Genomic DNA, 27170 nt, shown 5'->3' with positions numbered 1-27170 from the left:
ACTGACCCCACTCCATCAATGTAACACACCCGGGGAAGAGCAGACTGACCCCACCCTGTCAATGTAACGCACCCAGGGAAGAGCAGACAGATCCCACTCTGTCAATGTAACACACCCAGGGAAGAGCAGACTGACCCCACTCTGTCAATGTAACACAACCAGGGAAGGGCAGACTGACCCCACTCTGTCAATGTAACATACTCAGGGAATAGCAGTCTGACCCCACTCTGCCAATGTATCACACCCAGGGGAGAGCAGACTGACCCCACCCTGTCAATGTAACTCACCCAGGGAAGAGCAGACTGACCTCACTCTGTCAATGTAACACACCGCGGGAAGAGCAGACTGACCCCACTCTGTCAATGTAACACACCCAAGGAAGAGCAGTCTGACCCCACTCTGTCATTGTAACACAGCCAGGGAAGAGCAGACTGACCCCTCTCTGTCAATGTAACTCACCCAGGGAACAGAAGAATGACCTCACTCGGTCAATGTAACATACCTAGGGAATAGCAGACTAACCCCACTCTGTGAATGTAACACACCCAGGGAAGAGCAGACTGACCCCACTCTGTCAATGTAACACACCCAGGGAAGAGCAGACTGACCCCACACTTTCAATGTAACACATCCAGAGAAGAGCAGACTGACCGCACTCGGTCAATGTAACCCACACAGGGAAGAACAGACTGACCCCTCTCTGTCAATGTAACACACCCAGGGAAGAGCAGATTTACCCCACTCTGTCAATGCAACAGACCCAGGGAAGAGCAGACTGACCCCACTCTGTCAATGTAACATACTCAGGGAATAGCAGTCTGACCCCACTCTGTCAATGTATCACACCCAGGGGAGAGCAGACTGAACCAACCCTGTCAATGTAACTCACCCAGGGAAGAGCCGACTGACCTCACTCTGTCAATGTAACACACTTCGGGAAGAGCAGACTGACCCCACTCTGTCAATGTAACACACCCAAGGAAGAGCAGCCTGACCCCACTCTGTCATTGTAACACAGCCAGGGAAGAGCAGGCTGACCCCTCTCTGTCAATGTAACTCACCCAGGGAACAGAAGATTGACCTCACTCGGTCAATGTAACATACCCAGGGAAGAGCAGACTAACCCCACTCTGTCAATGTAACACACCCAGGGAAGAGCAGACTGACCCAACTCTGTCAATGTAACACACCCAGGGAAAAGCAGACTGACCCCACTCTGTCAATGTCACGCACCCAGGGATGAGCAGACTGACCCCACTCTGTCAATGGAACACACCCAGGGAAGAGCAGATTTACCCCACTCTGTCAATGTAACAGACCCAGGGAAGAGCAGACTGACCCCACTCTGTCCATGTAACACACCCAGGGAAGAGCAGACTGACAGCACTCGGTCAATGTAACCCACCCAGGGAAGAACAGACTGACCCCACTCTGTCAATGTAAGACACCCAGGGGAGAGCAGACTTACCACACTCTGTCAATGTAACACACCCAGGGAAGAGCAGACTGAACCCACTCTGTCAATGTAACACACCCAGGGAAGAGCAGACAGACCCCGTTCTGTCAATGTAACCCACCCAGGGAAGAACAGACTGACCCCACTCTGTCAATGTAACACACCCAGGGAAGTGCAGACTGACCCCACTCTGTCAATGTAATCCACCCAGTGAAGAGCAGACTGACCCCTCTCCCTCCATGTAACTCACCCAGGGAAGAGCAGACTGACCCCATTCTGTCAATGTAACCCACCCAGGGAACAGAAGATTGACCTCACTCGGTCAATGTAACTCACCCAGGGAAGAGCAGACTGACCTCACTCTGTCAATGTAACACACCGCGGGAAGAGCAGACTGACCCCACTCTGTCAATGTAACACACCCAAGGAAGAGCAGTCTGACCCCACTCTGTCATTGTAACACAGCCAGGGAAGAGCAGACTGACCCCTCTCTGTCAATGTAACTCACCCAGGGAACAGAAGAATGACCTCACTCGGTCAATGTAACATACCAAGGGAATAGCAGACTAACCCCACTCTGTCAAAGTAACACACCCAGAGAAGAGCGGACTGACCCCACTCTGTCAATGTAACCCACCCAGTGAAGAGCAGACTGACCCCTCTCCCTCCATGTAACTCACCAAGGGAAGAGCAGACTGACCGCACTCTGTCAATGTAACACACCCAGGGAAGAGCAGACTGACCCCAATCTGTGAATGTGAGACTCTCAGGGAAGAGCAGACTGACCGCACTCTGTCAATGTGAGACTCTCAGGGAAGAACAGACTGACCCCACTCTGTCAAAGTAACGCACCCAGGGAAGAACAGACTGACCCCACTCTGTCAATGTAACCCACCCAGGGAAGAGCAGACTGACCCCACTCTGTCAATGCAACATACACAGGGAAGATCAGACTGACCCCACTCTGTCAATGCAACACACCCAGGGAAGATCAGACTGACCCCACTCTGTCAATGTAACCCACCCAGGGAAGATCAGACTGACCCCACACTGTCAATGTAACACACCGAGGGAAGAGCAGACTTACCCCACTCTGTCAATGTAACACACCCAGGGAAGAGCAGACTGACCCCACCCTGTCAATGTAACACACCCAGGGAAGAGCAGCCTGACCACACTCTGTCATTGTAACACAGCCAGGGAAGAGCAGGCTGACCCCTCTCTGTCAATGTAACTCACTCAGGGAACAGAAGATTGACCTCACTCGGTCAATGTAACACACCCAGGGAAGAGCAGACAGACACCGTTCTGTCAATGTAACCCACCCAGGGAAGAACAGACTGACCCCACTCTGTCAATGTAACACACCCAGGGAAGAGCGGACTGAACCCACTCTGTCAATGTAACCCACCCAGTGAAGAGCAGACTGACCCCTCTCCCTCCATGTAACTCACCCAGGGAAGAGCAGACTGACCCCATTCTGTCAATGTAACCCACCCAGGGAAGAGCAGACTGACCACACTAGGTCAATGTAACCCACCCAGGGAAGAGGAGACTGACCCCACTCTGTCATTATCACAGACCCAGGGAAGAGCAGACTCACCCAACTCTGTCAATGTCACACACCCAGGGGAGACCAGAGTGACCCCCCTATCTCAATGTAACTCACCTAGGGAAGAGCAGACTGACCCCACTCTGTTAAAGTAACACACTCTGGGAAGAGCAGACTCTTCCCACTCTGTCAAAGTAACACACTCAGGGAAGAGCAGACTGACCTCACTCTGTCAATGTAACACACCCAGGGAAGAGCAGACTGTCCCCACTCTGTCAATGTAACACACCCAGGGAAGAGCAGACTGACCCCACTCTGTCAATGTAACACACCCAGGGAAGAGCAGACTGACCCCTCTCCCTCCGTGTAACTCACACATGGAATAGCAGACTGACCCCACTCTTTCAATGTAACACACCCAGGGAAGAGCAGACTGACCCCACTCTGTCAATGTAAAACACCCAGGGGAGAGCAGACTGAACCCTCTCTCTCCATGTAACTCACCCAGGGAAGATCGACTGACCCCACTCTGTCAATGTAACACACCCAGGGAAAAGCAGACTGACCCCACTCTGTCAATGTAACACACCGAGGGAAGAGCAGACTGACCCCACTCTGTCAATATCACAGACCCTGGGAAGAGCAGACTGACCCCCCTCTGTCAATGTAACACACCCAGGGAAGAGCAGACTGACCCTACACTGTCAACGCAACACACCCAGAGAAGAGCAGACTGACCCCACTCTGACAATGTAACCCACCCAGGGAGAGCAGACTGACCCCACTCTGTCATTATCACAGACCCAGGGAAGAGCAGACTCACCCAACTCTGTCAATGTAACACACCCAGGGGAGACCAGAGTGACCCATCTATCTCAATGCAACTCACCTAGGGAAGAACAGACTGACCCCACTCTGTCAAAGTAACACACTCTGGGAAGATCAGACTCTTCCCACTCTGTCAAAGTAACACACTCAGGGAAGAGCAGACTGACCTCACTCTGTAAATGTAACACACCCAGGGAAGAGCAGACTGACCCCTCTCCCTCCGTGTAACTCATCCAGGGAAGAGCAGACTGACCCCACTCTTTCAATGTAACACACCCAGGGAAGAGCCGACTGACCCCACTCCATCAATGTAACACACCCGGGGAAGAGCAGACTGACCCCACCCTGTCAATGTAACGCACCCAGGGAAGAGCAGACAGATCCCACTCTGTCAATGTAACACACCCAGGGAAGAGCAGACTGACCCCACTCTGTCAATGTAACACAACCAGGGAAGGGCAGACTGACCCCACTCTGTCAATGTAACATACTCAGGGAATAGCAGTCTGACCCCACTCTGCCAATGTATCACACCCAGGGGAGAGCAGACTGACCCCACCCTGTCAATGTAACTCACCCAGGGAAGAGCAGACTGACCTCACTCGGTCAATGTAACACACCGCGGGAAGAGCAGACTGACCCCACTCTGTCAATGTAACACACCCAAGGAAGAGCAGTCTGACCCCACTCTGTCATTGTAACACAGCCAGGGAAGAGCAGACTGACCCCTCTCTGTCAATGTAACTCACCCAGGGAACAGAAGAATGACCTCACTCGGTCAATGTAACATACCTAGGGAATAGCAGACTAACCCCACTCTGTCAATGTAACACACCCAGGGAAGAGCAGACTGACCCCACTCTGTCAATGTAACACACCCAGGGAAGAGCAGACTGACCCCACACTTTCAATGTAACACATCCAGAGAAGAGCAGACTGACCGCACTCGGTCAATGTAACCCACCCAGGGAAGAACAGACTGACCCCTCTCTGTCAATGTAACACACCCAGGGAAGAGCAGATTTACCCCACTCTGTCAATGTAACAGACCCAGGGAAGAGCAGACTGACCCCACTCTGTCAATGTAACATACTCAGGGAATAGCAGTCTGACCCCACTCTGTCAATGTATCACACCCAGGGGAGAGCAGACTGAACCAACCCTGTCAATGTAACTCACCCAGGGAAGAGCCGACTGACCTCACTCTGTCAATGTAACACACTTCGGGAAGAGCAGACTGACCCCACTCTGTCAATGTAACACACCCAAGGAAGAGCAGCCTGACCCCACTCTGTCATTGTAACACAGCCAGGGAAGAGCAGGCTGACCCCTCTCTGTCAATGTAACTCACCCAGGGAACAGAAGATTGACCTCACTCGGTCAATGTAACATACCCAGGGAAGAGCAGACTAACCCCACTCTGTCAATGTAACACACCCAGGGAAGAGCAGACTGACCCAACTCTGTCAATGTAACACACCCAGGGAAAAGCAGACTGACCCCACTCTGTCAATGTCACGCACCCAGGGATGAGCAGACTGACCCCACTCTGTCAATGGAACACACCCAGGGAAGAGCAGATTTACCCCACTCTGTCAATGTAACAGACCCAGGGAAGAGCAGACTGACCCCACTCTGTCCATGTAACACACCCAGGGAAGAGCAGACTGACAGCACTCGGTCAATGTAACCCACCCAGGGAAGAACAGACTGACCCCACTCTGTCAATGTAAGACACCCAGGGGAGAGCAGACTTACCACACTCTGTCAATGTAACACACCCAGGGAAGAGCAGACTGAACCCACTCTGTCAATGTAACACACCCAGGGAAGAGCAGACAGACCCCGTTCTGTCAATGTAACCCACCCAGGGAAGAACAGACTGACCCCACTCTGTCAATGTAACACACCCAGGGAAGAGCAGACTGACCCCACTCTGTCAATGTAACCCACCCAGTGAAGAGCAGACTGACCCCTCTCCCTCCATGTAACTCACCCAGGGAAGAGCAGACTGACCCCATTCTGTCAATGTACCTACCCAGGGAAGAGCAGACTGACCACACTCAGTCAATGTAACCCATCCAGGGAAGAGCAGACTGACCCCACTCTGTCATTATCACAGACCCAGGGAAGAGCAGACTCACCCAACTCTGTCAAAGTAACACACCCAGGGGAGATCAGAGTGAGCCCTCTATCTCAATGTAACTCACCTAGGGAAGAGCAGACTGACCCCACTCTGTCAAAGTAACACACTCAGGGAAGAGCAGACTGACCCCACTCTGTCAAAGTAACACACCCAGGGAAGAACAGACTGACCCCACTCTGTCAATGTAACCCACCCAGGGAAGAGCAGACTGACCCCACTCTGTCAATGCAACATACCCAGGGAAGATCAGACTGACCCCACTCTGTCAATGCAAAACACCCAGGGAAGATCAGACTGACCCCACTCTGTCAATGTAACACACCCAGGGAAGAGCACACTGACCCCACCCTGTCAATGTAACACACCCAGGGAAGAGCAGAGACACCCCACTCTGTCAATGTAACATACTCAGGGAATAGCAGTCTGACCCCACTCTGTCAATGTATCACACCCAGGGGAGAGCAGACTGAACCAACCCTGTCAATGTAACTCACCCAGGGAAGAGCCGACTGACCTCACTCTGTCAATGTAACACACCGCGGGAAGAGCAGACTGACCCCACTCTGTCAATGTAACACACCCAAGGAAGAGCAGCCTGACCCCACTCTGTCATTGTAACACAGCCAGGGAAGAGCAGGCTGACCCCTCTCTGTCAATGTAACTCACACAGGGAACAGAAGATTGACCTCACTCGGTCAATGTAACATACCCAGGGAAGAGCAGACTAACCCCACTCTGTCAATGTAACACACCCAGGGAAGAGCAGACTGACCCCACTCTGTCAATGTAACACACCCATGGAAAAGCAGACTGACCCCACTCTGTCAATGTCACGCACCCAGGGATGAGCAGACTGACCCCACTCTGTCAATGGAACACACCCAGGGAAGAGCAGATTTACCCCACTTTGTCAATGTAACAGACCCAGGGAAGAGCAGACTGACCCCACTCTGTCCATGTAACACACCCAGGGAAGAGCAGACTGACAGCACTCGGTCAATGTAACCCACCCAGGGAAGAACAGACTGACCCCACTCTGTCAATGTAAGACACCCAGGGGAGAGCAGACTTACCACACTCTGTCAATGTAACACACCCAGGGAAGAGCAGACTGAACCCACTCTGTCAATGTAACACACCCAGGGAAGAGCAGACAGACCCCGTTCTGTCAATGTAACCCACCCAGGGAAGAACAGACTGACCACACACAGTCAATGTAACCCATCCAGGGAAGAGCAGACTGACCACACACAGTCAATGTAACCCATCCAGGGAAGAGCAGACTGACCCCACTCTGTCATTATCACAGACCCAGGGAAGAGCAGACTCACCCAACTCTGTCAAAGTAACACACCCAGGGGAGATCAGAGTGACCCCTCTATCTCAATGTAACTCACCTAGGGAAGAGCAGACTGACCCCACTCTGTCAAAGTAACACACTCAGGGAAGAGCAGACTCTTCCCACTCTGTCAATGTAATACACTCAGGGAAGAGCAGACTGACCTCACTCTGTCAATGTAACACACCCAGGGAAGAGCAAACTGTCCCCACTCTGTCAATGTAACACACCCTGGGAAGAGCAGACTGACCCCACTCTGCCAATGTAACACACCCAGGGAAGAGCAGACAGACCCCGTTCTGTCAATGTAACTCACCCAGGGAAGAACAGACTGACCCCACTCTGTCAATGTAACACACCCAGGGAAGAGCAGACTGACCCCACTCTGTCAGTGTAACACACCCAGGGAAGAGCAGACTGACCCCACTCTGTCAAGTAACACACCCAGAGAAGAGCAGACTGACCCCTCTCCCTCCATGTAACTCACCAAGGGAAGAGCAAACTGACCGCACTCTGTCAATGTAACACACCCAGGGAAGAGAAGACTGACCCCAATCTGTGAATGTGACACTCTCAGTGCAGAGCTACTGACCCCACTCTGTCAATGTGACACTCTCAGGGAAGAGCAGACTGACCGCACTCTGTCAATGTGAGACTCTCAGGGAAGAGCAGACTGACCCCACTCTGTCAAAGTAACACACCCAGGGAAGAACAGACTGACCCCACTCTGTCAATGTAACCCACCCAGGGAAGAGCAGACTGACCCCACTCTGTCAATGTAACATACGCAGGGAAGATCAGACTAACCCCACTCTGTCAATGGAACACACCCAGGGAAGAGCAGACTGACCCCACTCTGTCAATGTAACACACCCAAGGAAGAGCCGTCTGACCCCACTCTGTCATTGTAACACAGCCAAGGAAGAGCAGACCTACCCCTCTCTGTCAATGTAACTCACCCAGTGAACAGAAGATTGACCTCACTCGGTCAATGTAACATACCCAGGGAAGAGCAGACTAACCCCACTCTGTCAATGTAACACACCCAGGGAAGAGCAGACTGACCCCACTCTGTCAATGTCACGCACCCAGGGAAGAGCAGACTGACCGCACTCTGTCAATGTGAGACTCTCAGGGAAGAACAGACTGACCCCACTCTGTCAAAGTAACGCACCCAGGGAAGAACAGACTGACCCCACTCTGTCAATGTAACCCACCCAGGGAAGAGCAGACTGACCCCACTCTGTCAATGCAACATACACAGGGAAGATCAGACTGACCCCACTCTGTCAATGCAACACACCCAGGTAAGATCAGACTGACCCCACTCTGTCAATGTAACCCACCCAGGGAAGATCAGACTGACCCCACACTGTCAATGTAACACACCGAGGGAAGAGCAGACTTACCCCACTCTGTCAATGTAACACACCCAGGGAAGAGCAGACTGACCCCACCCTGTCAATGTAACACACCCAGGGAAGAGCAGCCTGACCACACTCTGTCATTGTAACACAGCCAGGGAAGAGCAGGCTGACCCCTCTCTGTCAATGTAACTCACTCAGGGAACAGAAGATTGACCTCACTCGGTCAATGTAACACACCCAGGGAAGAGCAGACAGACACCGTTCTGTCAATGTAACCCACCCAGGGAAGAACAGACTGACCCCACTCTGTCAATGTAACACACCCAGGGAAGAGCGGACTGAACCCACTCTGTCAATGTAACCCACCCAGTGAAGAGCAGACTGACCCCTCTCCCTCCATGTAACTCACCCAGGGAAGAGCAGACTGACCCCATTCTGTCAATGTAACCCACCCAGGGAAGAGCAGACTGACCACACTAGGTCAATGTAACCCACCCAGGGAAGAGGAGACTGACCCCACTCTGTCATTATCACAGACCCAGGGAAGAGCAGACTCACCCAACTCTGTCAATGTCACACACCCAGGGGAGACCAGAGTGACCCCCCTATCTCAATGTAACTCACCTAGGGAAGAGCAGACTGACCCCACTCTGTTAAAGTAACACACTCTGGGAAGAGCAGACTCTTCCCACTCTGTCAAAGTAACACACTCAGGGAAGAGCAGACTGACCTCACTCTGTCAATGTAACACACCCAGGGAAGAGCAGACTGTCCCCACTCTGTCAATGTAACACACCCAGGGAAGAGCAGACTGACCCCACTCTGTCAATGTAACACACCCAGGGAAGAGCAGACTGACCCCTCTCCCTCCGTGTAACTCACACATGGAATAGCAGACTGACCCCACTCTTTCAATGTAACACACCCAGGGAAGAGCAGACTGACCCCACTCTGTCAATGTAAAACACCCAGGGGAGAGCAGACTGAACCCTCTCTCTCCATGTAACTCACCCAGGGAAGATCGACTGACCCCACTCTGTCAATGTAACACACCCAGGGAAAAGCAGACTGACCCCACTCTGTCAATGTAACACACCGAGGGAAGAGCAGACTGACCCCACTCTGTCAATATCACAGACCCTGGGAAGAGCAGACTGACCCCCCTCTGTCAATGTAACACACCCAGGGAAGAGCAGACTGACCCTACACTGTCAACGCAACACACCCAGAGAAGAGCAGACTGACCCCACTCTGACAATGTAACCCACCCAGGGAGAGCAGACTGACCCCACTCTGTCATTATCACAGACCCAGGGAAGAGCAGACTCACCCAACTCTGTCAATGTAACACACCCAGGGGAGACCAGAGTGACCCATCTATCTCAATGCAACTCACCTAGGGAAGAACAGACTGACCCCACTCTGTCAAAGTAACACACTCCGGGAAGATCAGACTCTTCCCACTCTGTCAAAGTAACACACTCAGGGAAGAGCAGACTGACCTCACTCTGTAAATGTAACCCACCCAGGGAAGAGCAGACTGTCCCCACTCTGTCAATGTAACACACCCAGGGAAGAGCAGACTGACCCCACTCTGTCAATGTAACACACCCAGGGAAGAGCAGACTGACCCCTCTCCCTCCGTGTAACTCATCCAGGGAAGAGCAGACTGACCCCACTCTTTCAATGTAACACACCCAGGGAAGAGCCGACTGACCCCACTCCATCAATGTAACACACCCGGGGAAGAGCAGACTGACCCCACCCTGTCAATGTAACGCACCCAGGGAAGAGCAGACAGATCCCACTCTGTCAATGTAACACACCCAGGGAAGAGCAGACTGACCCCACTCTGTCAATGTAACACAACCAGGGAAGGGCAGACTGACCCCACTCTGTCAATGTAACATACTCAGGGAATAGCAGTCTGACCCCACTCTGCCAATGTATCACACCCAGGGGAGAGCAGACTGACCCCACCCTGTCAATGTAACTCACCCAGGGAAGAGCAGACTGACCTCACTCGGTCAATGTAACACACCGCGGGAAGAGCAGACTGACCCCACTCTGTCAATGTAACACACCCAAGGAAGAGCAGTCTGACCCCACTCTGTCATTGTAACACAGCCAGGGAAGAGCAGACTGACCCCTCTCTGTCAATGTAACTCACCCAGGGAACAGAAGAATGACCTCACTCGGTCAATGTAACATACCTAGGGAATAGCAGACTAACCCCACTCTGTGAATGTAACACACCCAGGGAAGAGCAGACTGACCCCACTCTGTCAATGTAACACACCCAGGGAAGAGCAGACTGACCCCACACTTTCAATGTAACACATCCAGAGAAGAGCAGACTGACCGCACTCGGTCAATGTAACCCACACAGGGAAGAACAGACTGACCCCTCTCTGTCAATGTAACACACCCAGGGAAGAGCAGATTTACCCCACTCTGTCAATGCAACAGACCCAGGGAAGAGCAGACTGACCCCACTCTGTCAATGTAACATACTCAGGGAATAGCAGTCTGACCCCACTCTGTCAATGTATCACACCCAGGGGAGAGCAGACTGAACCAACCCTGTCAATGTAACTCACCCAGGGAAGAGCCGACTGACCTCACTCTGTCAATGTAACACACTTCGGGAAGAGCAGACTGACCCCACTCTGTCAATGTAACACACCCAAGGAAGAGCAGCCTGACCCCACTCTGTCATTGTAACACAGCCAGGGAAGAGCAGGCTGACCCCTCTCTGTCAATGTAACTCACCCAGGGAACAGAAGATTGACCTCACTCGGTCAATGTAACATACCCAGGGAAGAGCAGACTAACCCCACTCTGTCAATGTAACACACCCAGGGAAGAGCAGACTGACCCAACTCTGTCAATGTAACACACCCAGGGAAAAGCAGACTGACCCCACTCTGTCAATGTCACGCACCCAGGGATGAGCAGACTGACCCCACTCTGTCAATGGAACACACCCAGGGAAGAGCAGATTTACCCCACTCTGTCAATGTAACAGACCCAGGGAAGAGCAGACTGACCCCACTCTGTCCATGTAACACACCCAGGGAAGAGCAGACTGACAGCACTCGGTCAATGTAACCCACCCAGGGAAGAACAGACTGACCCCACTCTGTCAATGTAAGACACCCAGGGGAGAGCAGACTTACCACACTCTGTCAATGTAACACACCCAGGGAAGAGCAGACTGAACCCACTCTGTCAATGTAACACACCCAGGGAAGAGCAGACAGACCCCGTTCTGTCAATGTAACCCACCCAGGGAAGAACAGACTGACCCCACTCTGTCAATGTAACACACCCAGGGAAGTGCAGACTGACCCCACTCTGTCAATGTAATCCACCCAGTGAAGAGCAGACTGACCCCTCTCCCTCCATGTAACTCACCCAGGGAAGAGCAGACTGACCCCATTCTGTCAATGTAACCCACCCAGGGAACAGAAGATTGACCTCACTCGGTCAATGTAACTCACCCAGGGAAGAGCAGACTGACCTCACTCTGTCAATGTAACACACCGCGGGAAGAGCAGACTGACCCCACTCTGTCAATGTAACACACCCAAGGAAGAGCAGTCTGACCCCACTCTGTCATTGTAACACAGCCAGGGAAGAGCAGACTGACCCCTCTCTGTCAATGTAACTCACCCAGGGAACAGAAGAATGACCTCACTCGGTCAATGTAACATACCTAGGGAATAGCAGACTAACCCCACTCTGTCAATGTAACACACCCAGGGAAGAGCAGACTGACCCCACTCTGTCAATGTAACACACCCAGTGAAGAGCAGACTGACCCCTCTCCCTCCATGTAACTCACCAAGGGAAGAGCAGACTGACCGCACTCTGTCAATGTAACACACCCAGGGAAGAGCAGACTGACCCCAATCTGTGAATGTGAGACTCTCAGGGAAGAGCAGACTGACCGCACTCTGTCAATGTGAGACTCTCAGGGAAGAACAGACTGACCCCACTCTGTCAAAGTAACGCACCCAGGGAAGAACAGACTGACCCCACTCTGTCAATGTAACCCACCCAGGGAAGAGCAGACTGACCCCACTCTGTCAATGCAACATACACAGGGAAGATCAGACTGACCCCACTCTGTCAATGCAACACACCCAGGGAAGATCAGACTGACCCCACTCTGTCAATGTAACCCACCCAGGGAAGATCAGACTGACCCCACACTGTCAATGTAACACACCGAGGGAAGAGCAGACTTACCCCACTCTGTCAATGTAACACACCCAGGGAAGAGCAGACTGACCCCACCCTGTCAATGTAACACACCCAGGGAAGAGCAGCCTGACCACACTCTGTCATTGTAACACAGCCAGGGAAGAGCAGGCTGACCCCTCTCTGTCAATGTAACTCACTCAGGGAACAGAAGATTGACCTCACTCGGTCAATGTAACACACCCAGGGAAGAGCAGACAGACACCGTTCTGTCAATGTAACCCACCCAGGGAAGAACAGACTGACCCCACTCTGTCAATGTAACACACCCAGGGAAGAGCGGACTGAACCCACTCTGTCAATGTAACCCACCCAGTGAAGAGCAGACTGACCCCTCTCCCTCCATGTAACTCACCCAGGGAAGAGCAGACTGACCCCATTCTGTCAATGTAACCCACCCAGGGAAGAGCAGACTGACCACACTAGGTCAATGTAACCCACCCAGGGAAGAGGAGACTGACCCCACTCTGTCATTATCACAGACCCAGGGAAGAGCAGACTCACCCAACTCTGTCAATGTCACACACCCAGGGGAGACCAGAGTGACCCCCCTATCTCAATGTAACTCACCTAGGGAAGAGCAGACTGACCCCACTCTGTTAAAGTAACACACTCTGGGAAGAGCAGACTCTTCCCACTCTGTCAAAGTAACACACTCAGGGAAGAGCAGACTGACCTCACTCTGTCAATGTAACACACCCAGGGAAGAGCAGACTGTCCCCACTCTGTCAATGTAACACACCCAGGGAAGAGCAGACTGACCCCACTCTGTCAATGTAACACACCCAGGGAAGAGCAGACTGACCCCTCTCCCTCCGTGTAACTCACACATGGAATAGCAGACTGACCCCACTCTTTCAATGTAACACACCCAGGGAAGAGCAGACTGACCCCACTCTGTCAATGTAAAACACCCAGGGGAGAGCAGACTGAACCCTCTCTCTCCATGTAACTCACCCAGGGAAGATCGACTGACCCCACTCTGTCAATGTAACACACCCAGGGAAAAGCAGACTGACCCCACTCTGTCAATGTAACACACCGAGGGAAGAGCAGACTGACCCCACTCTGTCAATATCACAGACCCTGGGAAGAGCAGACTGACCCCCCTCTGTCAATGTAACACACCCAGGGAAGAGCAGACTGACCCTACACTGTCAACGCAACACACCCAGAGAAGAGCAGACTGACCCCACTCTGACAATGTAACCCACCCAGGGAGAGCAGACTGACCCCCACTCTGTCATTATCACAGACCCAGGGAAGAGCAGACTCACCCAACTCTGTCAATGTAACACACCCAGGGGAGACCAGAGTGACCCATCTATCTCAATGCAACTCACCTAGGGAAGAACAGACTGACCCCACTCTGTCAAAGTAACACACTCCGGGAAGATCAGACTCTTCCCACTCTGTCAAAGTAACACACTCAGGGAAGAGCAGACTGACCTCACTCTGTAAATGTAACCCACCCAGGGAAGAGCAGACTGTCCCCACTCTGTCAATGTAACACACCCAGGGAAGAGCAGACTGACCCCACTCTGTCAATGTAACACACCCAGGGAAGAGCAGACTGACCCCTCTCCCTCCGTGTAACTCATCCAGGGAAGAGCAGACTGACCCCACTCTTTCAATGTAACACACCCAGGGAAGAGCCGACTGACCCCACTCCATCAATGTAACACACCCGGGGAAGAGCAGACTGACCCCACCCTGTCAATGTAACGCACCCAGGGAAGAGCAGACAGATCCCACTCTGTCAATGTAACACACCCAGGGAAGAGCAGACTGACCCCACTCTGTCAATGTAACACAACCAGGGAAGGGCAGACTGACCCCACTCTGTCAATGTAACATACTCAGGGAATAGCAGTCTGACCCCACTCTGCCAATGTATCACACCCAGGGGAGAGCAGACTGACCCCACCCTGTCAATGTAACTCACCCAGGGAAGAGCAGACTGACCTCACTCGGTCAATGTAACACACCGCGGGAAGAGCAGACTGACCCCACTCTGTCAATGTAACACACCCAAGGAAGAGCAGTCTGACCCCACTCTGTCATTGTAACACAGCCAGGGAAGAGCAGACTGACCCCTCTCTGTCAATGTAACTCACCCAGGGAACAGAAGAATGACCTCACTCGGTCAATGTAACATACCTAGGGAATAGCAGACTAACCCCACTCTGTCAATGTAACACACCCAGGGAAGAGCAGACTGACCCCACTCTGTCAATGTAACACACCCAGGGAAGAGCAGACTGACCCCACACTTTCAATGTAACACATCCAGAGAAGAGCAGACTGACCGCACTCGGTCAATGTAACCCACCCAGGGAAGAACAGACTGACCCCTCTCTGTCAATGTAACACACCCAGGGAAGAGCAGATTTACCCCACTCTGTCAATGTAACAGACCCAGGGAAGAGCAGACTGACCCCACTCTGTCAATGTAACATACTCAGGGAATAGCAGTCTGACCCCACTCTGTCAATGTATCACACCCAGGGGAGAGCAGACTGAACCAACCCTGTCAATGTAACTCACCCAGGGAAGAGCCGACTGACCTCACTCTGTCAATGTAACACACTTCGGGAAGAGCAGACTGACCCCACTCTGTCAATGTAACACACCCAAGGAAGAGCAGCCTGACCCCACTCTGTCATTGTAACACAGCCAGGGAAGAGCAGGCTGACCCCTCTCTGTCAATGTAACTCACCCAGGGAACAGAAGATTGACCTCACTCGGTCAATGTAACATACCCAGGGAAGAGCAGACTAACCCCACTCTGTCAATGTAACACACCCAGGGAAGAGCAGACTGACCCAACTCTGTCAATGTAACACACCCAGGGAAAAGCAGACTGACCCCACTCTGTCAATGTCACGCACCCAGGGATGAGCAGACTGACCCCACTCTGTCAATGGAACACACCCAGGGAAGAGCAGATTTACCCCACTCTGTCAATGTAACAGACCCAGGGAAGAGCAGACTGACCCCACTCTGTCCATGTAACACACCCAGGGAAGAGCAGACTGACAGCACTCGGTCAATGTAACCCACCCAGGGAAGAACAGACTGACCCCACTCTGTCAATGTAAGACACCCAGGGGAGAGCAGACTTACCACACTCTGTCAATGTAACACACCCAGGGAAGAGCAGACTGAACCCACTCTGTCAATGTAACACACCCAGGGAAGAGCAGACAGACCCCGTTCTGTCAATGTAACCCACCCAGGGAAGAACAGACTGACCCCACTCTGTCAATGTAACACACCCAGGGAAGAGCAGACTGACCCCACTCTGTCAATGTAACCCACCCAGTGAAGAGCAGACTGACCCCTCTCCCTCCATGTAACTCACCCAGGGAAGAGCAGACTGACCCCATTCTGTCAATGTACCTACCCAGGGAAGAGCAGACTGACCACACTCAGTCAATGTAACCCATCCAGGGAAGAGCAGACTGACCCCACTCTGTCATTATCACAGACCCAGGGAAGAGCAGACTCACCCAACTCTGTCAAAGTAACACACCCAGGGGAGATCAGAGTGACCCCTCTATCTCAATGTAACTCACCTAGGGAAGAGCAGACTGACCCCACTCTGTCAAAGTAACACACTCAGGGAAGAGCAGACTGACCCCACTCTGTCAAAGTAACACACCCAGGGAAGAACAGACTGACCCCACTCTGTCAATGTAACCCACCCAGGGAAGAGCAGACTGACCCCACTCTGTCAATGCAACATACCCAGGGAAGATCAGACTGACCCCACTCTGTCAATGCAAAACACCCAGGGAAGATCAGACTGACCCCACTCTGTCAATGTAACACACCCAGGGAAGAGCACACTGACCCCACCCTGTCAATGTAACACACCCAGGGAAGCGCAGAGACACCCCACTCTGTCAATGTAACATACTCAGGGAATAGCAGTCTGACCCCACTCTGTCAATGTATCACACCCAGGGGAGAGCAGACTGAACCAACCCTGTCAATGTAACTCACCCAGGGAAGAGCCGACTGACCTCACTCTGTCAATGTAACACACCGCGGGAAGAGCAGACTGACCCCACTCTGTCAATGTAACACACCCAAGGAAGAGCAGCCTGACCCCACTCTGTCATTGTAACACAGCCAGGGAAGAGCAGGCTGACCCCTCTCTGTCAATGTAACTCACACAGGGAACAGAAGATTGACCTCACTCGGTCAATGTAACATACCCAGGGAAGAGCAGACTAACCCCACTCTGTCAATGTAACACACCCAGGGAAGAGCAGACTGACCCCACTCTGTCAATGTAACACACCCATGGAAAAGCAGACTGACCCCACTCTGTCAATGTCACGCACCCAGGGATGAGCAGACTGACCCCACTCTGTCAATGGAACACACCCAGGGAAGAGCAGATTTACCCCACTTTGTCAATGTAACAGACCCAGGGAAGAGCAGACTGACCCCACTCTGTCCATGTAACACACCCAGGGAAGAGCAGACTGACAGCACTCGGTCAATGTAACCCACCCAGGGAAGAACAGACTGACCCCACTCTGTCAATGTAAGACACCCAGGGGAGAGCAGACTTACCACACTCTGTCAATGTAACACACCCAGGGAAGAGCAGACTGAACCCACTCTGTCAATGTAACACACCCAGGGAAGAGCAGACAGACCCCGTTCTGTCAATGTAACCCACCCAGGGAAGAACAGACTGACCCCACTCTGTCAATGTAACACACCCAGGGAAGAGCAGACTGACCCCACTCTGTCAATGTAACCCACCCAGTGAAGAGCAGACTGACCCCTCTCCCTCCATGTAACTCACCCAGGGAAGAGCAGACTGACCCCATTCTGTCAATGTAACCCACCCAGGGAAGAGCAGACTGACCACACACAGTCAATGTAACCCATCCAGGGAAGAGCAGACTGACCCCACTCTGTCATTATCACAGACCCAGGGAAGAGCAGACTCACCCAACTCTGTCAAAGTAACACACCCAGGGGAGATCAGAGTGACCCCTCTATCTCAATGTAACTCACCTAGGGAAGAGCAGACTGACCCCACTCTGTCAAAGTAACACACTCAGGGAAGAGCAGACTCTTCCCACTCTGTCAATGTAATACACTCAGGGAAGAGCAGACTGACCTCACTCTGTCAATGTAACACACCCAGGGAAGAGCAAACTGTCCCCACTCTGTCAATGTAACACACCCTGGGAAGAGCAGACTGACCCCACTCTGCCAATGTAACACACCCAGGGAAGAGCAGACAGACCCCGTTCTGTCAATGTAACTCACCCAGGGAAGAACAGACTGACCCCACTCTGTCAATGTAACACACCCAGGGAAGAGCAGACTGACCCCACTCTGTCAGTGTAACACACCCAGGGAAGAGCAGACTGACCCCACTCTGTCAAGTAACACACCCAGAGAAGAGCAGACTGACCCCTCTCCCTCCATGTAACTCACCAAGGGAAGAGCAAACTGACCGCACTCTGTCAATGTAACACACCCAGGGAAGAGAAGACTGACCCCAATCTGTGAATGTGACACTCTCAGTGCAGAGCTACTGACCCCACTCTGTCAATGTGACACTCTCAGGGAAGAGCAGACTGACCGCACTCTGTCAATGTGAGACTCTCAGGGAAGAGCAGACTGACCCCACTCTGTCAAAGTAACACACCCAGGGAAGAACAGACTGACCCCACTCTGTCAATGTAACCCACCCAGGGAAGAGCAGACTGACCCCACTCTGTCAATGTAACATACGCAGGGAAGATCAGACTAACCCCACTCTGTCAATGCAACACACCCAGGGAAGAGCAGACTGACCCCACTCTGTCAATGTAACACACCCAAGGAAGAGCCGTCTGACCCCACTCTGTCATTGTAACACAGCCAAGGAAGAGCAGACCTACCCCTCTCTGTCAATGTAACTCACCCAGTGAACAGAAGATTGACCTCACTCGGTCAATGTAACATACCCAGGGAAGAGCAGACTAACCCCACTCTGTCAATGTAACACACCCAGGGAAGAGCAGACTGACCCCACTCTGTCAATGTCACGCACCCAGGGAAGAGCAGACTGACCGCACTCTGTCAATGTAAGACAACCAGGGAAGAGAAGATTGGTCCCACTGTGTCAATGTAACACACCCAGGGAAGAGCAGACTGACCCCACACTTTCAATGTAACACATCCAGGGAAGAGCAGACTGACCCCTCTCTGTCAATGTAACACACCCAGGGAAGAGCAGATTTACCCCACTCTGTCAATGTAACAGACCCAGGGAAGAGCAGACTGACCCCACTCTGTCAATGTAACACACCCAGGGAAGAGCAGACTGACCCCACTCTGTCAATGTAACACACCCAGGGAAGAGCAGATTGACCCCACTCTGTCAATGTAACACACCCAGGGAAGAGCAGACTGACCCCACTCTGTCAATGTAACACACCCAGGGAAGAGCAGAAAGACCCCGTTCTGTCAATGTAACCCACCCAGGGACGAACAGACTGACCCGGTTCTGTCAATGTAACACACCCAGGGAAGAGCAGGCCGGCCCCCATCTGTCAGTGTAACACACCCAGGGAAGAGCAGACAGACCCGACTCTGTCAAAGTAACACACCCAGAGAAGAGCAGACTGACCGCAATCTGTCAATGTCACACACCCAGGGAAGAGCAGACTGACCCCAATCTGTCAATGTGACACTTTCAGTGAAGAGCAGACTGACCACACTCTGTCAATGTGACACTCTCAGGGAAGAGCAGACTGACCGCACTCTGTCAATGTGAGACTCTCAGGGAAGAGCAGACTGACCCCACTATGTCAAAGTAACACACCCAGGGAAGAACAGACTGACCCCACTCTGTCGATGTAACCCACCCAGGGAAGAGCAGACTGACCCCACTCTGTCAATGCAACATACCCAGGGAAGATCAGACTGACCCCAGTCTGTCAATGCAACACACCCAGGGAAGAGCAGACTGACCCCACTCTGTCAATGTAACACACCCAGGGAAGAGCAGACTGACCCCACCCTGTCAATGTAACACACCCAGGGAAGAGCAGACACACCCCACTCTGTCAATGTAACATACTCAGGGAATAGCAGTCTGACCCCACTCTGTCAATGTATCACACCCAGGGGAGAGCACACTGAACCAACCCTGTCAATGTAACTCACCCAGGGAAGAGCAGACTGACCTCACTCTGTCAAAGTTACACACCGCGAGAAGAGCAGACTGACCCCACTCTGTCAATGTAACACACCCAGGGAAGAGCAGACTGACCCCTCTCCCTCCGTGTAACTCAGCCAGGGAAGAGCAGACTGACCCCACTCTTTCAATGTAACCCACCCAGGGAAGAGCAGACTGACCCCACTCTGTCATTGTAACACAGCCAGGGAAGAGCAGACTGACCGCTCTCTGTCAATGTGACACTCTCAGGGAAGAGCAGACTGACCGCACTCTGTCAATGTGAGACTCTCAGGGAAGAGCAGACTGACCCCACTATGTCAAAGTAACACACCCAGGGAAGAACAGACTGACCCCACTCTGTCAATGTAACCCACCCAGGGAAGAGCAGACTGACCCCACTCTGTCATTGTAACACAGCCAGGGAAGAGCAGACTGACCCCTCTCTGTCAATGTAACACACCCAGGGAAGAGCAGACTGACCCCACTCTGTCAATGTAACACACCCAGGGAAGAGCAGACTGACCCCTCTCTCTCCATGTAACTCACCCAGGGAAGATAGACTGACCCCACCCTGTCAATGTAACACACACAGGGAAAAGCAGACTGACCCCACTCTGTCAATGTAACACACCCAGGGAAGAGCAGACTGACCCCACTCTGTCAATATCACAGACCCTGGGAAGAGCAGACTGACCCACCTCTGTCAATGTAACACACCCAGGGAAGAGCAGACTGACCCTACACTGTCAATGCAACACACCCAGGGAAGAGCAGACAGACCCCACTCTGTCAATGTAACCCACCCAGGGAAGAGCAGACTGACTGCACTCAGTCAATGTAACCCACCCAGGGAAGAGCAGACTGATCCCACTCTGTCATTATCACAGACCCAGGGAAGAGCAGACTCACCCAACTCTGTCAATGTAACACACCCAGGGGAGACCAGAGTGAACCCTCTATCTCAATGTAACTCACCTAGGGAAGAACAGACTGACCCCACTCTGTCAAAGTAACACACTCAGGGAAGAGCAGACTCTTCCCACTCTGTCAAAGTAACACACTCAGGGAAGAGCAGACTGACCTCACTCTGTCAATGTAACACACCCAGGGAAGAGCAGACTGTCCCCACTCTGTCAATGTAACACACCCAGGGAAGAGCAGACTGACCCCACTCTGTCAATGTAACACACCCAGGGAAGAGCAGACTGACCCCTCTCCCTCCGTGTAACTCACCCAGGGAAGAGCAGACTGACCCCACTCTTTCAATGTAACACACCCAGTGAAGAGCAGAGTGACCCCACTCCATCAATGTAACACACCCGGTAAAGAGCAGACTGACCCCACCCTGTCAATGTAACGCACACAGGGAAGAGCAGACTTACCCCACTCTGTCAATGTAACACAACCAGGGAAGGGAAGTCTGACCCCACTCTGTCAATGTAACATACTCAGGGAATAGCAGTCTGACCCCACTCTGTCAATGTATCACACCCAGGGAAGAGCAGACTGACCCCATCCTGTCAATGTAACTCACCCAGGGAAGTGCAGACTGACCTCACTCTGTCAAAGTAACACACCGCGGGAAGAGCAGACTGACCCGACTCTGTCAATGTAACACACCCAAGGAAGAGCAGTCTGACCCCACTCTGTCATTGTAACACAGAAAGGGAAGAGCAGACTGACCCCTCCCTGTCAATGTAACTCACCCAGGGAACAGAAGATTGACCTCACTCGGTCAATGTAACATACCCAGGGAAGAGCAGACTAACCCCACTCTGTCAATGTAACACACCCAGGGAAGAACAGACTGACGCCACTCTGTCAATGTCACGCACCCAGGGAAGAGCAGACTGACCGCACTCTGTCAATGTAACACACCCAGGGAAGGGAAGATTGATCCCACTGTGTCAATGTAACACACCCAGGGAAGAGCAGACTGACGGCACACTTTCAATGTAACACATCCAGAGAAGAGCAGACTGACAGCACTCGGTCAATGTAAACCACCCAGGGAAGAGCAGACTGACCCCTCTCTGTCAATGTAACACACCCAGGGAAGAGAAGATTGATCCCACTGTGTCAAAGTAACACACCCAGGGAAGAGCAGACTGACCCCACACTTTCAATGTAACACATCCAGAGAAGAGCAGACTGACCGCACTCGGTCAATGTAACCCACCCAGGGAAGAGCAGACTGACACCTCTCTGTCAATGTAACACACCCAGGGAAGAGCAGATTTACCCCACTCTGTCAATGTAACAGACCCAGGGAAGATCAGACTGACCCCACTCTGTCAATGTAACACACCCAGGGAAGAGCAGACTGACCCCATTCTGTCAATGTAACACATCCAGGGAAGAACAGACTGACCCCACTCTGTCAATGTAAGCCACCCAGGGGAGAGCAGACTTACCCCAATCTGTCAATGTAACACACCCAGGGAAGAGCAGATTGACCCCACTCTGTCAATGTAACACACCCAGGGAAGAGCAGACTGATCCCACTCTGTCAATGTAACACACCCAGGGAAGAGCAGACAGACCCCGTTCTGTCAATGTAACCCACCCAGGGAAGAACAGACTGACCCCGTTCTGTCAATGTAACACACCCAGGGAAGAGCAGACTGACCCCACTCTGTCAGTGTAACACACCCAGGGAAGAGCAGACTGACCCCACTCTGTCAAAGTAACAAACCCAGAGAAGAGCAGATTGACCCCACTCTGTCAATGTAACACACCCAGAGAAGAGCGGACTGACCCCACTCTGTCAATGTAACCCACCCAGTGAAGAGCAGACTGACCCCTCTCCCTCCATGTAACTCACCCAGGGAAGAGCAGACTGACCGCACTCTGTCAATGTCACACACCCAGGGAAGAGCAGACTGACCCCAATCTGTCAATGAGACACTCTCAGTGAAGAGCAGACGGACCCCACTCTGTCAATGTGACACTCTCAGGGAAGAGCATACTGACCGCACTCTGTCAATGTGAGACTCTCAGTAAAGAGCAGACTGAACCCACTCTGTCAAAGTAACACACCCAGGGAAGAACAGACTGACCCCACTCTGTCAATGTAACCCACCCAGGGAAGAGCAGACTGACCCCACTCTGTCAATGCAACATACCCAGGGAAGATCAGACTGACCCCACTCTGTCAATGCAACACACCCAGGGAAGAGCAGACTGACCCCACTCTGTCAATGTAACACACCCAGGGAAGAGCAGACTGACCCCTCTCCCTCCGTGTAACTCAGCCAGGGAAGAGCAGACTGACCCCACTCTTTCAATGTAACCCACCCAGGGAAGAGCAGACTGACCCCACTCTGTCATTGTAACACAGCCAGGGAAGAGCAGACTGACCGCTCTCTGTCAATGTGACACTCTCAGGGAAGAGCAGACTGACCGCACTCTGTCAATGTGAGACTCTCAGGGAAGAGCAGACTGACCCCACTATGTCAAAGTAACACACCCAGGGAAGAACAGACTGACCCCACACTGTCAATGTAACCCACCCAGGGAAGAGCAGACTGACCCCACTCTGTCATTGTAACACAGCCAGGGAAGAGCAGACTGACCCCTCTCTGTCAATGTAACACACCCAGGGAAGAGCAGACTGACCCCACTCTGTCAATGTAACACACCCAGGGAAGAGCAGACTGACCCCTCTCTCTCCATGTAACTCACCCAGGGAAGATAGACTGACCCCACCCTGTCAATGTAACACACACAGGGAAAAGCAGACTGACCCCACTCTGTCAATGTAACACACCCAGGGAAGAGCAGACTGACCCCACTCTGTCAATATCACAGACCCTGGGAAGAGCAGACTGACCCACCTCTGTCAATGTAACACACCCAGGGAAGAGCAGACTGACCCTACACTGTCAATGCAACACACCCAGGGAAGAGCAGACTGACCCCACTCTGTCAATGTAACCCACCCAGGGAAGAGCAGACTGACTGCACTCAGTCAATGTAACACACCCAGGGAAGAGCAGACTGACTGCACTCAGTCATTATCACAGACCCAGGGAAGAGCAGACTCACCCAACTCTGTCAATGTAACACACCCAGGGGAGACCAGAGTGAACCCTCTATCTCAATGTAACTCACCTAGGGAAGAACAGACTGACCCCACTCTGTCAAAGTAACACACTCAGGGAAGAGCAGACTCTTCCCACTCTGTCAAAGTAACACACTCAGGGAAGAGCAGACTCTTCCCACTCTGTCAAAGTAACACACTCAGGGAAGAGCAGACTGACCTCACTCTGTCAATGTAACACACCCAGGGAAGAGCAGACTGTCCCCACTCTGTCAATGTAACACACCCAGGGAAGAGCAGACTGACCCCACTCTGTCAATGTAACACACCCAGGGAAGAGCAGACTGACCCCTCTCCCTCCGTGTAACTCACCCAGGGAAGAGCAGACTGACCCCACTCTTTCAATGTAACACACCCAGTGAAGAGCAGAGTGACCCCACTCCATCAATGTAACACACCCGGTAAAGAGCAGACTGACCCCACCCTGTCAATGTAACGCACACAGGGAAGAGCAGACTTACCCCACTCTGTCAATGTAACACAACCAGGGAAGGGAAGTCTGACCCCACTCTGTCAATGTAACATACTCAGGGAATAGCAGTCTGACCCCACTCTGTCAATGTATCACACCCAGGGGAGAGCAGACTGACCCCATCCTGTCAATGTAACTCACCCAGGGAAGAGCAGACTGACCTCACTCTGTCAAAGTAACACACCGCGGGAAGAGCAGACTGACCCGACTCTGTCAATGTAACACACCCAAGGAAGAGCAGTCTGACCCCACTCTGTCATTGTAACACAGAAAGGGAAGAGCAGACTGACCCCTCCCTGTCAATGTAACTCACCCAGGGAACAGAAGATTGACCTCACTCGGTCAATGTAACATACCCAGTGAAGAGCAGACTAACCCCACTCTGTCAATGTAACACACCCAGGGAAGAACAGACTGACCCCACTCTGTCAATGTCACGCACCCAGGGAAGAGCAGACTGACCGCACTCTGTCAATGTAACACACCCAGGGAAGGGAAGATTGATCCCACTGTGTCAATGTAACACACCCAGGGAAGAGCAGACTGACGGCACACTTTCAATGTAACACATCCAGAGAAGAGCAGACTGACAGCACTCGGTCAATGTAAACCACCCAGGGAAGAGCAGACTGACCCCTCTCTGTCAATGTAACACACCCAGGGAAGAGAAGATTGATCCCACTGTGTCAAAGTAACACACCCAGGGAAGAGCAGACTGACCCCACACTTTCAATGTAACACATCCAGAGAAGAGCAGACTGACCGCACTCGGTCAATGTAACCCACCCAGGGAAGAGCAGACTGACACCTCTCTGTCAATGTAACACACCCAGGGAAGAGCAGATTTACCCCACTCTGTCAATGTAACAGACCCAGGGAAGATCAGACTGACCCCACTCTGTCAATGTAACACACCCAGGGAAGAGCAGACTGACCCCATTCTGTCAATGTGACACATCCAGGGAAGAACAGACTGACCCCACTCTGTCAATGTAAGCCACCCAGGGGAGAGCAGACTTACCCCAATCTGTCAATGTAACACACCCAGGGAAGAGCAGATTGACCCCACTCTGTCAATGTAACACACCCAGGGAAGAGCAGACTGATCCCACTCTGTCAATGTAACACACCCAGGGAAGAGCAGACAGACCCCGTTCTGTCAATGTAACCCACCCAGGGAAGAACAGACTGACCCCGTTCTGTCAATGTAACACACCCAGGGAAGAGCAGACTGACCCCACTCTGTCAGTGTAACACACCCAGGGAAGAGCAGACTGACCCCACTCTGTCAAAGTAACAAACCCAGAGAAGAGCAGATTGACCCCACTCTGTCAATGTAACACACCCAGAAAAGAGCGGACTGACCCCACTCTGTCAATGTAACCCACCCAGTAAAGAGCAGACTGACCCCTCTCCCTCCATGTAACTCACCCAGGGAAGAGCAGACTGACCGCACTCTGTCAATGTCACACACCCAGGGAAGAGCAGACTGACCCCAATCTGTCAATGAGACACTCTCAGTGAAGAGCAGACGGACCCCACTCTGTCAATGTGACACTCTCAGGGAAGAGCATACTGACCGCACTCTGTCAATGTGAGACACTCAGGGAAGAGCAGACTGAACCCACTCTGTCAAAGTAACACACCCAGGGAAGAACAGACTGACCCCACTCTGTCAATGTAACCCACCCAGGGAAGAGCAGACTGACCCCACTCTGTCAATGCAACATACCCAGGGAAGATCAGACTGACCCCACTCTGTCAATGCAACACACCCAGGGAAGAGCAGACTGACCCCACTCTGTCAATGTAACACACCCAGGGAAGAGCAGACTGACCCCACCCTGTCAATGTAACACACCCAGGGAAGAGCAGACACACCCCACTCTGTCAATGTAACATACTCAGGGAATAGCAGTCTGACCCCACTCTGTCAATGTATCACACCCAGGGGAGAGCAGACTGAACCAACCCTGTCAATGTAACTCACCCAGGGAAGAGCAGACTGACCTCACTCTGTCAATGTAACACACCCAAGGAAGAGCAGTCTGACCCCACTCTGTCATTGTAACACAGCCAGGGAAGAGCAGACTGACCCCTCTCTGTCAATGTAACACACTCAGGGAAGAGCAGACTGACCTCACTCTGTCAATGTAAAACACCCAGGGAAGAGCAGACGGTCCCCACTCTGTCAATGTAACACACCCAGGGAAGAGCAGACTGACCCCACTCTGTCAATGTAACACACCCAGGGAAGAGCAGACTGACCCCTCTCCCTCCGTGTAACTCACCCAGGGAATAGCAGACTGACCCCACTCTTTCAATGTAACACACCCAGGGAAGAGCAGACTGACCCCACTCTGTCAATGCAACACACCCAGGGGAGAGCAGACTGACCCCTCTCTCTCCATGTAACTCACCCAGGGAAGATAGACTGACCC

Source organism: Chiloscyllium punctatum, chromosome 38 (genome assembly GCF_047496795.1).
Source record: "Chiloscyllium punctatum isolate Juve2018m chromosome 38, sChiPun1.3, whole genome shotgun sequence".
In the NCBI taxonomy this organism is placed as follows: Eukaryota; Metazoa; Chordata; class Chondrichthyes; order Orectolobiformes; family Hemiscylliidae; genus Chiloscyllium; species Chiloscyllium punctatum.
The sequence above is the reverse complement of the archived record's forward strand: the minus strand, read 5'-3'. Positions refer to the sequence as shown.